At 35.8% G+C, this 16,408-nt stretch overlaps 1 long non-coding RNA gene across 1 annotated transcript; it reads right to left on the reverse strand.

Moving 5' to 3' along the window:
• Window positions 1-2,257: 2,257 nt before the first annotated feature.
• LOC135290911 (uncharacterized) lies at window positions 2,258-15,353 on the reverse strand. Its single transcript, XR_010353741.1, has 7 exons — window positions 15,235-15,353; window positions 9,312-9,469; window positions 8,267-8,493; window positions 7,393-7,570; window positions 7,188-7,286; window positions 5,282-5,322; window positions 2,258-2,408 (listed from the first exon to the last, which is right to left on the reverse strand). It is a non-coding gene; the product is annotated as an uncharacterized LOC135290911 (long non-coding RNA).
• Between the last annotated feature and the right edge of the window lie 1,055 nt (window positions 15,354-16,408).

The raw sequence follows: 16,408 nt of genomic DNA on the forward strand, positions 1-16,408 counted from the left end.
AGCAATTCCATTTGGCAAACTTATTGCATTTGCTGACATCTTCATTAACCTCACTGATAAGAAAACCATTTCACAATAAAAATTTCTCAGGGCTAGAGATTTTATCTTCACAGCTTCACCTAACAATGTTAATTTTCTATGTGAAACATGCAGGTTCAATTGCCTTGATAATTTCTCTGTGCCCTATACCTTTTTTCCTTTGGTTAAAAGGTTGACATAAAGGAAACCAATTGCTTTGGACTCACTACAGAAGACTGATCTTCAAAAGGACATTTCACCTTTTAACAAAAAGAAAGAACAAGGATGTAGATAAAAGTGAATGAAAGGGTCGTCAGACACAGAAAGTTAATTAAAGGTACATACTGGAAGAAATAATACCATGTGATCATGGCATTACTTCTTCCAATATGTAACCTCAATTAACTATGCCAAGCTCTTGTGTTGTATTCTATAATTCTACTGTTGGGCACCCTGATTTCTCTATAACATACTGCTGCTTTTTTAAGATTATAAATTCTTTATCCCCTGCTCTGCCATGATAAGATGCAGTTTTGGAGTCAGCAACAGATACCCTTTAGTTATTTCAAAAGGCATCTCCTTCTCAGAATAATTGCTGAATTTTTAAGAAACAGCTTGTGATATGAGAAGTCAATTGAGAATTTAGCTGAATAAGGAAACTTGTTTCAGCCAGGTTATATTATTGTGAAAACCCTTTGCCATGTAGATTCTTAGTCAGAATGTGTCTTCATACAGGAAGTTTGTGGCATTTTCCAAAATAACCTCAGAAAAATTCAGTATATATCTGCTTACCAAGATGTATACTTTAGTGATAGCAGGACTGTTTCCCACCTCTTTTTCCTTGTGCAATTGGAGTTATTGTGTTAAATCAATGACATGACATAGTCTTTCTCTAAAAGCAAGCATTATGTATGTGTTTACTTGTATCGCCTCCCCCCCAAAAAAAAGAAATTTGATATGCTAATCTTAATAAAATGTGAAGTTTACTCAGTGAAATGTGTCTTTTAAAACAACATTGAAATACTGCGTCAACTGTAGAAGAGTGGTTTTTTGCTCCTCTGCTGTGTGTGTTCTCATGGAGCATTGCAGTGTTAGATCCCTTAGCCCTGTGCTTAAGCTTCTCATGTCAAGGCAGATGAAGATAGATTTTATATCTACTCCAGAAAAATGTATTTATTTTCTAATTCTGTAAAGTTACAATGAAACAATGCTATTTATGATAAAAATATATGGAATTGGCTGATCTTACACTAGATCTGATGTGATATTCGAATGTCTGAAATTTGGGATCTAGGACATCTGAATGCATTAATGTCATAGGCAAATACCCTAAACAGTGATCTAGAAAGTCATCTGTAGTGCAGTGTGTGATACCTTATGCTTATATGTTTTATGTTTGTATGCTGATAAGTTATGCTTTCAAATATTTCACAAGCATGTATGGCAAAAATGAGCTATCCCAGCAGCAATAATTTTGCTGTACAAGGAAGATCTGCTATGTACTTTCCTTTACACAACAGGTAGACTCTGCTTCAAATGTGACTCAATCTACAAATTAGTCACTATATGCTATCTTGCAGTCTCTAAAGGAGAATTCCTCTAACTCTAAGAACTCTTAAAACTAAGACTGTTTTAATCTTAGGAGTTACCATCCAGGAGTTACTTTCCCTTTTGTAACACCTTTGCAATATCATTCAAAATTATATTGCAGTTTTCAAAAGCAGAATTTTTACCTTGGCCACAGACATGACTACTTAAAACCAGGTGCCAGCATCATTTCAGTTCTTCTAAACAGAAACAATCTGTCTTGTCTAAATAAATGCTGTTCATTTTAAGGCTGCTGCCAACTGGAGCTCTCCCTGCATCTAAATAATCCCAGACACACTGACCTAAGCTAGTAAAAGTCATGGTCTGGCAAAGCAAAAGTTCAGGATACCAGCCACAAAAACACACAAAAGCTTAGGTTCCACTTGGTGAATGTTAATTCCTCAGAGACATAGGAAACAGATTGAACAACAGCTGAAATTGATAATACTTATACACAGATGGTTTTGAATTTTGAGTAGCAGGTAAAACAGGAGAACTGATAAGGCGGTAGGACTGACTTGGCTCACCATTGTATTCACTTATGAAGATGAGATAATTCTGCCCCATCACACACAAGGAGTTTTATATATATATTAACTCTGACAGCAATGTGTGTGAGCTGTCTTTAGTGCATCAGACTTCTAGCTAGAAATTATTTTTGTTTTATAGGTACTCTTTTTTTTAGTTCTCATCTGCCTGGCAGAAATTACACAGTCTTTGCAATTAGACAAAGTCTTTGCAGTTGCACAAACCTGCCTCTGCAGTGCTTGCTTCTGCTTAGTTCCCATTAAGCCAAAAGAAACCTAGAAGAAAAAAAAAAGTCAGATCTATCCTTTACATTAATTCTCTCTTGTCCTTTTAACCAGTGTCTTGTAACTTTTTTCCTAATTAATTTCAAAGGGTGTTTCACCAGGGGTGAAGGCAGAATGAAGGCTGTATCTTGCCTGGAGAGAGAAGCCTCTGGCCTTCACTCAGGGACAGCAGGATGTGTTCAAATTCTCCACTGGTTTTAAGGGATCATGGATGTCATGATCTCACAGTTTGATTGAGCAATATTTTAACAGCATGAAGGTTTTGTGTCTGTTCAAAAGTAAAAGTCCTAATGCAGAAGACACACTGTGTTGCTTTCGCCTGGGATGAGCTAGCTCTCTTCAGTGTCTGGTATGGGTCTTTGTTCTGGAATTGTGCTGAACACAGGGTTGATAATAGAGAGATGTTTTGGTTACTGCAGATGTTTTGGTTACACACAGCCAAGGCCTTTTCTGCTGTTTGTACTTCCACACTGGTGAGGCATGGCATGTTGGTAGGAGACACAGCCAGGACAGCTGACCCCAACTGACCAAAGGGATTGTCCAGACTATGTGACATCCTAAACTCAGCATATAAACTGGGGAGAAGAAAGAAGAAGGAGGGGTATTTGGGGTTATGATGTTTGTCTACCCAGGTCACTGTCAGGTGTGATGGGGCCCTGCTGTCCTAGAACTGGCTGAACTCCTGTGTGCGCATGGGAAATGCTGAATTAATTCCTTCCTTTGTTTTTGTTTGCTTGTGTGCATGGCTTTTGGTGTCCCTATTAAATTGTTGTTATCTCAGCCCATGAGTTTTCTGGCTGTTACTCTTTTGATTCTGTCCTTAATCCCATAGGTCGGGGAGCGACTGAGCAGCTGGTAGGTTTTGGCTGCTGGTGGGAGTTAAATCTCAACACACACACAAAAAGGAAAGCCTTGAGAGCAGATACCACACCAGAGAAATTGAGATATGACATAGAGATGAGCAAAAAGGAAAGAGGAAGAAAGGGGAAAAGGAAGGGGAAGAAAATTACTCTATATTATCTATTATATATATATTTAATATACGACACTTCATATTTATAATATTTTTATTTTATATATTTATATTTATTTTTATATATATTTATATACCACCAATACAGAACACCAGGATTTTCTGCATAACTAGTCCTGAAAGATGGGATTTGAGAGAAGCTCCCCACAGAGGAGCAGGAATTAAAAATCTATACTTGCCCTTGAGCAGGGTTTTGAAATTACAATAGGTTAATATCCATTGTTCTAATACAGTTTCATCTCAGAAACTTGGGTAAAAGAGAGCTTTTGTGAGATTTGTGAACCAGATACCAAAAATGTAGTATAGAAGCTAAAATATAAAGCGAATAATTCTAAAGGATAACAGGGGATGAAAGTCTGGTAATGGCTTGGCTATGATAAAGGTAGCAAGTTATCCATAAAAAATAAATACTGAATCTTGAAATTAAATGCTTGACTAAGTAGTGGAAAGTTCAGGACAATGTAGTATTTAGCAACAAGGCTTTCAACTGTTTCTCAAATATCTACAGAAGAGACAGTGTAGAATATAAAAATAATTTTTCTTCAGAGAAGAAATAAAAAATAAGTGTTTTAAAAGACCATAGACAGATTTAATGAATGTTTCACATTACTAATAGCTTAATTTGGTCAAGTAAGACCAATTAAATACTCTTGCTTTCATAATACTCTTAAAATTAGATATATTTTGTTGTTTGGATTTTTGATTTTTTTGGTTTGCAAGCATTTTGGGGGTTTTGAAGGTTGTTACTTGTGGTTCCTTTCCCCAAGTACAACCCACAGAATTCCCTGTTTGTGATTAAGTAAGAAACTATGTTCATATCTGTTTTAAATAATTCAGCTTTCTTCTAGGCAGTTTCACTTTCTGGGAAAGTGGCTTTTGGTTGTGGAACTGGATTCTGATGGTGATGTCTGGTGTGCTTCCCCTGGAAGGAGCACTGAAAAGCAAGGCTCTGCATAACTCAGACCATGCAGAATGTTATTACCTGAAACAGTCCCTTTGAAATAATATGGAAATATGTATCCAATTATCAGACTAATACAGGAAAGGATTGACTGTGAGACTCAGTATATTGTTTTAAATAATGTAATGACAACCGTGAAAAAAAAAAATCCATTTCCAGCTGCTACACCAGTATTGAACTAGAGTTTTGATCAAAGATTTGTGCTGTGTGAAGGATAATTATTATCCAGCTTTACAGAGCAATGAGTCCAGGTCTGAAGTCCCCAGCAGAAGAAAGTTGTGTTCCTGTTTTCCAGCCACTAAGCGGATGAGAGCTGGATCACTTACTCTATGCAACCTGGTTGAGAGAGTTGGGGCCATTCAGCCTGGAGAAGAGAAGACTCTGGGGAGAATTTACACCAACTTCCAGTACCTAAAGGTCCTTGTGAGAAGACTGAAGAGGGGATTCTCACAAGGTCTGGTAGTGATAGGACAAGGGGGAATTAAGCTGAAGATTATACATATAATCTAATATATTAGATTATATATTAGGAAGAAATTCTTTATTTTAAAGATGGTGAGACACACTAACAGCTACACCACAGAAATTTTAGACTCCTTATCCCTGGACATGTTAAAGACCAGCGTGGATGGGACTCTGAGCACTCTGATCTAATGGAAAGTCTGCCTGTCCAGGATAGGGAGATTGGAGTTAAGCATCTTTAAGCTCCCTTCCAACCCAAACCATTATGATTCTATAATTACATGATTCTATAATTACATGATTCTGTGGAAACAAAATTAAACAAATAAACACACGAACAAACAGGTACAGTAATTAGCTTGTTGCAGTAGATAGAAAAAGAGGCATCATTCCACTGGTATAACTAACCTGTTGGAGTATTACGAGCTTTCCATTGTCATTAAAAAAACCTACAACAAACAAAATAATAATTAAAAAAAACAAAAACAAAAAACCAAAACAACAACAAAACAAACAAACAAACAAACAAACAAACAACAACAAAAAAAAACCAAAAAAAAACCCAAAAAAACCCCAGAATTCTGAGTCCTGCTATGACTGGTCAAATAAGTAAATTTAATGTTTTAGAAATATTTCTGTAATAACTTTTATTATCTGATAGGTCTCAGGGGTAGCCCAGTGTTTAGAATAAATCTGATTACTGATAACTATATGCAGAATAATCCAGGTGCTTTTCTGGGCAATAAAAATAGACAATGAAGTGGAAGTCTGTTACTCGAGTAGAAAATAAAAAGGACCAAATAAAAATGCAAATTTTTTCATCATCTGGAAAGTGGAGCCATCAAAGCAAACTTGTTGTGTTTTACAGGAGAAAAAAAAAAAGAAAGGAGATTCATTGATTCTGACTAACAGCACTAGCTAGCCATTCACATGCATTTACACTATGTATGAAGCCCTTATTCCTTGAACTGAAATTTTCTCTGTTGATCAAAGGACCTGTTTTGCAGTACCTGCAGTATTTATTTTTGGCAGATCTAAGATATCTGCTACAGATTTTAAACCCCTATCTTTACATCTATAGTGTTGGTAGGGGTAAAAAATTTGTTGTGATATCCATAGGTGACTTTTTTCAAGGACTTATTTGTATAAATATGCCAAGGCATAAAACCAAGACAGAAAGCCAAGTGTTGCAGTTACATAAGTTAGAAAGGGGCTCCCCAACAGGATAGAAAACAAAAGAAATTAAAATAAAAATGCTGTGTGGTTTTAGAAGCAGGGATAAATACAGTCCTTAGTTTTAGGCCCTTCTGTGCCCCTTTAAGGTTCTATCTACATAGCTGTAAATCCCCCAGTATGAAAAGAGAGAGGCAATTCAGTACCACCTTCTAAAAATCAATAAGGCTTTTAAGTGATTCAGACTACAGAAGCTTCTGGTTCTGAGGAGCACTGGTGACTTTCAAATGTAGGGTGAGACAGGCTGTAAATAAGTGCCTGTGAGTAAATAAGTCCATACTTTCCATACTATTCTGCACTGTACTATCACTCCAGTGTCACAGACTGTTATTTCATAATGCATTCACTCACCGAATGCTTCTTCCACAAATTTTAGATTTCTTAAATTTCAGTATTTATTTTAAAATTTTAGAGTTATTAGAAAATCATAAGAAAGAAACAGATGTTCAGCAGTACTGTTTAAATCCAGTAAGAGACCATTGCAAGTTCCTTGGAATTAAGTTAGCAAAAGAATTTTTTTTTCAATATTTAAAGTATCATGTGCCTGTGTTAAAAATATTTTCAAGGATTTTGTCCTATAACCACTGAAAAAAATAAGATTCAAAATTTCTATGAAGGTTATGTTCTTTGTTTGGGTCATATGTTGGACATTTGCTCTCTTTCTCACAGTTTTGGCTTTGTTTCCATTTCTGTGTAACTTTTAATTATCTGGGGAAATACTTGCTATTCAGATAATTTGAAGGAATAACTGAATTTTTCTTCTCTGTTCTTCATAGATGGAAAGACAGGAGTGAAGGAAGGAACAGAATTACCCAAAAGTGATACTGAGTAATATGTAGATGAAACGTGAAAAATTCTCTTAAACAATGTCCATAATCTCAGTACTGGTGAAACAGTAAAAGAATTTTTCTTATCTGGAATTTACCATATGTATACTGATAAAATTACATCCCTGATAACTTGCTGAACTTGAGAACTGAATCCAAGATATTAAGTTAGCCTTCATCTTTTATGAAACCGATTTGGTAGATGTAAAAATTCAGTTTCCCTTTCAATTGCCTAGACATAAGCTTTTCCTTACCTGGCACGGTCTGTTCTGTTCTTCATAAAACTTCAGATCCTTTTAACTGCTTGGAATTTTGATATGCAAGTCATGTAGTTGCATTCTACTGTCAAAACTCTAAATAAAATATTATTGTCATGTTCTACATGTTGTCATGCGTAAATATTCAAATTAAGACTATTAAAATAATCAGCAAAATTTAGTGTTGTAAGTATCTCATTACCTGTTCAACCCTTAGGCTACTCTGGCAAGAAATATTTGCCCTGTGTCAGTCAGATACAAAAGTCTGCAGCTACTTCCTCCTGCAGTTTTCCCATGAACAAGAGAGGGCATTGCCAAGACAGTGCTTTGTGTGCTGCTGCTTGGATTATTCATAATGTGAAGGAAGTATCAAGCAAGCTCTACAAACAGAATAAACCAGTAAAAACTGTTAGTACATTGAAAAATAACAGTTTTTTTGACCTGTACATCTTAACTCAGGAAAATGCCAATTATGTATCTAACTCCAAGGGTATGAATTATCAAATCCCTAAATTTACCTGAAGTCATATTAATATTTTTTGTTGCATTTAAATGCATCCAATTCCTTGACTCCATAAAAATTAGATTACAGCTGTACCTAATTAGTGCTGTTCTCAGTCAAATCCTCTTTACTAAACAATCCTCTGATAAAAAAAAGACAGGAAAATCCACTTCCTTTTATATAACAATTTTAAAAAATGATAAATAATTAGCACAGAATTACTCTATGGTATTCTTTTATGAAAGATAAAATAACGTTGTTGTTGTTTTTGTTGTTGTACGATCATGATGAAATACAGAATGAAAACAGACTGTAGGTCATACTTTCAGGTCGGTCTATTTCTCTAACCTAATTTTTTTTATTTTTTTTTTTTGTGGGGAACATTAAGCTGTTAAGAACTTCAAGACTCTTTAAAGGTGTTTTTGCATCTGCAGTACAACTTAATGATTATTTCCACTGTATTACAAGACAGTGGGAAAAGACTAGGGTAAAGAAGCATTCCTGGTAAAGGACATCAAAGCATGGAATAAAATCTGAATCCAAATCATGGATCCCTTGCTATGCAAAAACTTACCTGTTTTCATAATTATGTGATTGGCTTTTATCATGTTTATCGTGTATTGAGAGCTTTACAAGCCTTTCTTTCCTTTAAGGAAATATTCCAGCTTCATTTAATACATTCTTTCTGCATTCTGTATATCATTCAGGTGCTGATAGGTTTCATAAGAGGAGTCCTCCTGCTTCTGTCTGTGCTCACTGATGACCAAGAATTTGCTGATAACAAAAAGAGTTTGTTCTCTACTGAAGACCAAATGAGAAAATTAAAAGAATAAGGGACATTTTTAGAATACACTTACTAATGATAACTCCATACTAAGAATATTAAAAACAGATGACTTAAATTAACCTAATCATTTAACACAGTATTTTGTTGCTGGATTCTCTGGCCATTGGATTGTGTTTCCTCTCACTTTTTGAAAACTAAAATATAGACCTAGTCCAGAAATATCATCATATTTAAAGGCATACCACTGAAACAAGTATATGTGCTTTTTGTTAAACAGAAAGCTTAGTTCTTCTGTCTTTCCTAATAATTAGAGGCAAATCTCTTCTCCTTATGTGAAATAACTAATCAAAATTCATTTCTGCCCTCAGAGATCATAAAACCAAAGAGGATCAAATAGATCTATTCCTATTAAAAATGTTCAGGAGTTGTTTTGACTCTGACTGGTCATCAGCAGAGGCAGGGGCAAAAAGCACAGATCATCCCAGACTGTGATGCTGTTGTCTGTCCCTCTAAATGTCCAAGCTGCTCAGTCAAAGTGCACGGGGAGTGCCCCTACCTGTGCTTGGTGAGCCACAGGGATTGCAGGCACGTGGCAGCTCTCAGGGCTGGGCTGCTGGAGACCCCTCTCTTTGTGTAATGGTCAGATGAATCCCTCAAACACCCGGTCAATCAATCATCATGCCTTCATAAACCTGTTTGGTTGTTTGCAGTCCAAAATTCCTCTTGTGATATTGCCACAAAATTCAGTAATTTGTTGGGGACACCACCTGGCAACATTTCTATGCTCTTCTACGGGGATGTTTGCATCTGGAGCAGTAATTAAAAAAATTACCTGTAGTTTTATCTGCCTTAAGTCTAAAGCAGAAGCATCTGCTGCAGGCAGAGACTGTTTACAGGCCAGGCTAGGCTGAACTGCACAGGACAGATTTCTGTGGGTTTATTTCATTCCAACCAGTTTCATTACAGTCACCAACAATAGTTGCTAAGGTCCTACAGAAGCAAAAACATAGCCACAAAATGAAGTAGAAGAAGTTACATTTTAGAACAAAACTCTTCATCCTTACACAACATAGGAAATACATAGCTTTATATAGAGCTTCCTCTTTTTTTCACTACAGTTTTCATTCTGAGGTATTTTTCTGCTTTTTCTTCTGTTCCCCTAATTTATTGAGCTGCAGTACAACCTGAGACAAAAGGTAAGAATTGTCAGTGTGAGAATAGAGCTGATTTATCAGAAGGATGAGTTTGCATTCTACACAGAATATTTGATGAGATGGTTTTTTCTTCCTAACAATGTCTTACAGATTATTATCAAAAGCTATTAAAAAATACCAAGGGTATTCCAAAAGAATAGCAATCAGATTTTATAGAATAAATTTTCCTAAAATCAAAGGAAGAAGCATCTTTTCTGCACCATAAATCTTCCATGAAAGCATTTTAACATTCAAATATACTACTTCAAACATATATTAAAAACATAATGTAAAAAAATACAAAACATAATACCAAAGCCTCTTCATAAATGTCTTTTGAAATTACTGAAAAGGTGGGTAGAGAGAAATTGCACAAAATTAACTCTTTTGTGTTTAAATCAGTTCATGGCTTGTACTGTCTGTAAATTTTAAAGTATATCCTATAAAATGCTCAGTTACAATCAAAATAGCTCCATTCAATTCTCTTGAAAAGGGTGAAGGGAAACAATAGAAACTGTATCTTGTCAGAGACAGCTTACATTGGTAAAATCATATTATATCTAATAAATATTTAGAGTGTTTAGATGTCTTTTATACATATTTTTGCAAAAAAATTGTTTCTTTTAAGTCAATTTTATGTGAAATATAATTCACTTTTCATGTAGGTATCTCAGCTTTAATACATTGATCCGTAAATTACAAGTAATCTTGAGATTTACATTAATTTCAGTATTTTACTGACAGTAAACCAGTTTCATTTTAAAGATTTTTAAAGAATAATATAGCTGTAGTATTTGCAAATCCAAGTTTAGATTAGAATGTAAAGTTTTTCTTTACATTTCATGCATGTGATTTAAACTGTAGTATGTACAGTTGGAATGGTGCTGTTAAAATCAAATTTTAAAATGCAGTCCTTTGATGTCACACAAATTTTACAATGTCTACCACCAATAAAGTAGTAACATAGAACTAACATGAAATAATATCTAATATCTTTTCTTTTTCCTTAAATCTTTCTTAATTTTAAAGACTCTTTTATCCATTTTACAAGAAATCAATATTACTCCTGTGAATAAGTAAACGAAAAAAATCCACCTGTTAGTATTTTCTCCATAATTTCCTGTCAGATGCATTCATGCGATATTTTACCAGACAAATATCTCTGTAACAATTTCTTCTTTACTAAGAGGGATAGTAGCAGTTGGTTATGGTTTGCCTCTGCATGTGAGATAGTGTTCTCATATCAAGATGTGTTTAGGTAATAATCTGAGTAAGAGGATGAAGCAGTTTTGAAATGAAGAAGTTTTGTCCTTCTGTAAAAGAAGGAATGCTAGAAATATGGGCAAAATTGCAATCTGAATCAATGTTTGCCTTTTTGTTTTGAGGGACGCCAGTGAAATCAACAGACACCCTGCACAGGTAGTGCAGATACCCTGGACCAATTTTGTGTTTGCCCAAAGGAGTTGATAAATGCCCTTCTGTGCTGAATGCTCACCTGCTGCTTCCTGTGAGAAGGGTGAGTGCAGCTTGGGAGTGCTGAGACAAAAAAAATTATATGTATATTGCTGCACATATTGCTGCAAATTAGCTTATGTGTTTTGGGGTATTTGGGTTTGGGTTGTATTATTTTATTTTATTTTATTTTGAACACATCTGGGGAATTTTCCTCTTTCCTTTGATGAAGTTTGGGGCAAAAATAATAAGGATGGTTGAAAAGACCCATTTTCATCCTCATGGGCACTGGAACTACTATCTGTTACATTCCCCTGTCTGGCTATAAATACTCCTCTAAATATCAGACCTGAACTGCAAGGAACACACTTTGGCTCACTGTAAGCATAGACAGTTTGCAAAGTAATCCTTTCAGAAGCTGTCATTTATGAGTGTAGGAGAAAAAAAGAAGTTCCTTGAAGATATCTATCAACCTTCATGTGCAAATTTCAAGCAGAAAGCCAACCATAATTGAGAGTCCTATAATGAGATGTTCAGCATGATTTCAGAAGCTTCACAGTCAGGGGCAGGCAGGTTGTCATTTTAGGAGACATTTTGTAATTTTTTCATGGCTAGAGATTGATATGATGGAGATGAAAAGCTGGATCTTAAAATAAACCTATTATTGGGAACCTTACACATAAAGAATTAGATATTTATTGCTATTATATTAGAACCGATTTTTTGTATACCAACTCACACCTCTAAAACACCTCATTTATTTGCAGAATTGCCCTGAGATTTAACTGTGATGACATGCCATAATACCTATTAAGGAATTTCTTGTAGGATGTCTTGAGGCTTCTAGTTCAGTCTAGGACAAAGGGCTGAGAAGAAACTGAACGAGCTCTTCAATAGCTCAGAGCTGGACAGTGGAAATAAAGGCTAGGGTACCAGAGATCCACAGTGAGGGAGAAAAATCGTAAAGGCAGTAACAAAGTCCCCGTTACATAAATTCCAGTCATGTGTCTTAAAGGAAAAACTGCTTTCTCTCTCTTCAGTCCAACTAGCTGAGATACATATTGTGTTTCTCTTTCTCTCTTCCATAGGTTCTGATATGTAGAAGAACCTACACATAAATTTTTTGTTGCATTTATGTAGGCCTAACCACCGAAAGAATCAGTCCTGATTTCCTTCTTACCGACCCTATGAGCAAAACCAACTAGTAAGCATATTTTCAATGAAAAAATAATGTTACATTTACAGGCATTTGCCTGGATCAAATATGTAGGCACCTAGCAACAGAGGAAAAATCCCATTTGATTATGTATACAGTAAATAGATTCATAGTCACAGGATCATTTAAGCTGGAAAAAAGCTGTAAGAGTACCAAGTCCAACTAACCCAGAGTGACAAGTCCATCACTAATCCATGTCTCTAAGTTCCACATCTGCACTTCTTTAAACACCTCTAAAGATGGTGTCACAACCACTTCCCTGGGCAGCCTGTTCCAATACTTGATAAGCATTGTAATGCAGAAAATTTTTCTGATATACAAGCTAAACTTTCACTGATGAAACTTGTAATCTTCTCTCATCCTCTTGCTTGTTACCAATTCGTAGCTTTCAACCTCCTTTCAGGAGTTGTGGAAAGTGAAGCTCTCCCTCCTCATCCTCCATTTCTCCATGTTAAGCACCACCAGTTCCCTCAGCCACTCCTCTTAACATTCATAGTTTCAGTTCTGCAATCCATTTGTATTACAAGATTAGTCCTGAAATATCATTGTACTCGAGGCTTTTACCCTACCATTACAAAGTGCTATGTCACCGCAGTTTCTTCACAGCTCTTGTTTAGATTAGACAGCTGTCTGGAAGCATCAACTTGACAAAATGCAGATATCTAAGGACAATTGTTTTCATTCTGAACAAGGACTTAGAGTTCCTTTAGGAACATGAATTATTTATTGCAGTTTTAAAAAAAAACAAAGGTCCTTGATTTTTGGCAATATTAATTTTAACTGAAGAAAGTATCAAGATCATTTGCTCAAACTGACACCAAAGAAACAAACAAACAAACAAATCAGCTACTATGGCTTTCTGAAAGAAAATAAGAAGTGGTCTTATTTTGGAAACTGCATTCAGTGTCATATCAAGGATGCATATTAATATTATGAGGCACAGACAAATTGATTTAGAAGAGAAACTACGTTCTTAGATTTTCCTACCACTTCGGACTCAGTCATTAAAATCTATGTCAGAAACAGCATTTTGTCAAGTTTATTTGATTTGCATGTCCTTTAATATTGTCATACTTTTCTCCTAGTGTCAATTTTTAAATGGTGTCTAAAGTTTGATTTCCAAATCTGTATTTATGTCTCTGAATTGACAACTTGATTTTACAAAAGTCTTGATAATCAATCTGAAATCCGTCTCATTGATTTCATAAGAGGATTGTGTGCTACATGATCAATATTTTGAAATGTCTAAATATACATCCCAGCATCAGGGCTCTGGTAGATCTGGCGACTCTGGTAATGCCATATTATAATGACATTACTTGTCACTACACAGCCTACATGATATTTCATTTTAATCACACACCAGTCTATGGCCAAATTCAGTGGTTGCAACCAACTGTATTCTAGGATCAGTACCTGTTTCCAACGTAATGCACCTGAAATAAATGTGTCAGATATTACAGAAATCAGGTCATATAAGTGATGCCTTTGTAATTGTTACAAAACTGTTCCCACAGAAAAGGAACAGTTTTCACTGATTACTGAACTGAGCACCTTTTGAAAGTCAGAAATAATAATCTCTAGAACAAAAGCACAAGTTCATACAAATACACATTTCTGTGCTGAGAGGGTCTATTATCCAAGCTACAAATGAAAAATCAGAAGAAGTTTGGTATGATATAAATAGTAGAAGAGATTTTATAATAGCAAAAATGTTACATAAGCTATTTTAGGGCATAGTAAGGCTCTGGCAAGAATTGAAAACAATTGGGAAAAAAAGAGAATGAAATAATGACATAGAACTTATATGAATAGACATATATGTATAATACATATATAATAAAACATACATGTATACATATATGTGCATACATAGGTATTTACTATTTCTGCTAATATCTGTCTTTTATGGTGTTCACAAATGTAGACAATAAATATCAACAATTAATAGAGGACAGAAAGACACTGTTTAAAGCATATGGTGTCTCTGTGTGAAGAGTAGATCCACAGTGCTTTATAGGATGATTTAAAGAAATAGGAGAGAAATTAGGCGGGGAGGAAGTTAACAGCCAAGGCTTTATATGACACTGAAAGCGTCCTCCATTCCCTGCTGGGACCATTCTTTCCAGCTAGTGCAAACCTTGGTCATTAACGTTCTTACAATCACTACATTGCTACTTGCAGAAGGAAGCAACACACCCTTCTTCCAAGGAAATTATTTATTGCACTTTTATCTACACTCCTACCTACACTTCTAACCCTGTCTATCTTAGGCTTATCAAATTTTTTACATAAATTTTCACTGTTTAAGACACTATTGAAAATATGATTTTTAAAAGAGTTCTTTAGTGCTTGGGTCTAGTCAAAATTGCTTGCCATTTCTAATTATTTTTGTTGGTATTTTTCTCAGTTCACATTTAAATTATTCTGTCTGAAATGCCTTCTTTAATAGCAACTCAGATTTGGAAGTTCGAAAAGCTAGATAATTGTGAGTTTTGTGTTCAGAAGAAAAATGTTTATCAAAAATCTATTTACAAATTTCCACAGCTGTGGCTCAGATCTGTATTTTCTATCACCTAGTCATCTAGCCACCACTTTTTTTGTTTAGGAGACACAACATTCTGTAAGACTTTGATATTGGTCTATCCTTTGAGAGCACAAAGTAAAGGCAACATCTTAAATAATGCAACTTGTGCAATCTCTAAAGCAAATGGCAAATTAATCAGCCTCTGAATCCTTGTTGTTTTGAAGACTTGTGCATTTTTAAAGAAGATGGAGTAATTGTTTAGTGACTTGGTGCCATTGATTTTCATTATGGATGGTGTTGACTAGGTCTGTGTCAGGTCACCTGGGACAGATAGCCTTTGCATAGCTAAATAAAATGGGGAAAGTACCATTTCTTATTCCATATTCAAGAGGAGAGCTCCAGTCCTTGAAATAAGTTTTGTGTGACCTTCCGGACTGCCGTGCTGCTGTCCAATCCTTCTCTACTCCCCCGGGCAGGGGAGGAGACCGCACCGGCCAAGCTGTGGCACAGCAGCTGACAGCACGGGGACACTTCCCAGATATGCCAAGGGCGTCCGGGGAGCGCCTCGGCAGGAGGCAGCGGTGGGCAGCAGGAAGGCGAAGTGAAGAGAAGAAAAGAGGGACTCTTCTCGGGGGCACAGCCAGAAGTTTTATTTGCCTCCAGAAAAGCTAGTCGGGGAGACACCTCGAGGAAGGGGGTGCAACAGTGTATAAAGGAGGTGGAACACTTGGGTGGGGATTACACAATAACCAATAAGGGAAAACTTAGGAGGGAACAAACTTCTAACAGACATGTCAGCTAGCGAATAGGGATGATAGGAAGGAGGGACTCTTGTTCCTGATCCAATCACCCACTGGCAAGAGAAGAACTTTCTGGAAGGAAGGGAGGGGCCAGTGGGTGACGGACAGGAACTTGAGGCGGGATTAACAGGCGGTATCCAGGGAAACAAGGGAGGAGACAATACATTGATAGGACTCTTATGCTGGGGAGGGGCAAACCTGGGGAAGGAGGGGAATTCTAGACTGAACCATTATTACAGATAGGGGTAACAGAATAAACCAACTCCAAATAAGAAAGAACACACCACAACACTGGACAAAGGAATTTGTTCTTTTTGGCCATGAGAATAAATGAGCGAAAGGCAAAGCTGCATAGTTATGAAGTGGAAGTCTGGATTTTAGAGGCAAGCAGATTCCTGACTGAGAAAGTTGGTCAGCAGAAAAAATGTTAGAATAAAAGAGAAGAGAAATGTTCTCATTTGCTAAGTGTGTGTAGTACTACCTGATTTCTCCATTAGTAATATCTGGAATAGAAATTAAGAACACCCATGAGAAGAAACACATTTAGTTTAAGGTGTGTGTAGTTTACAACTTTGTACAAACTTTTGGTACTTTTTATGGTGTTATCATAAGAGAGAAATTCCATAATATAGTAATCATATTTAACTGAGATACAGATTTGACATACCAATTTCCAGGTATTTTCCTGCTAAGATTTTTCTTGCAATTTTGAAACAGTTATAATTTTTATATATTTTCAGA

Source organism: Passer domesticus, chromosome Z (genome assembly GCF_036417665.1).
Source record: "Passer domesticus isolate bPasDom1 chromosome Z, bPasDom1.hap1, whole genome shotgun sequence".
NCBI classification, from domain to species: Eukaryota; Metazoa; Chordata; class Aves; order Passeriformes; family Passeridae; genus Passer; species Passer domesticus.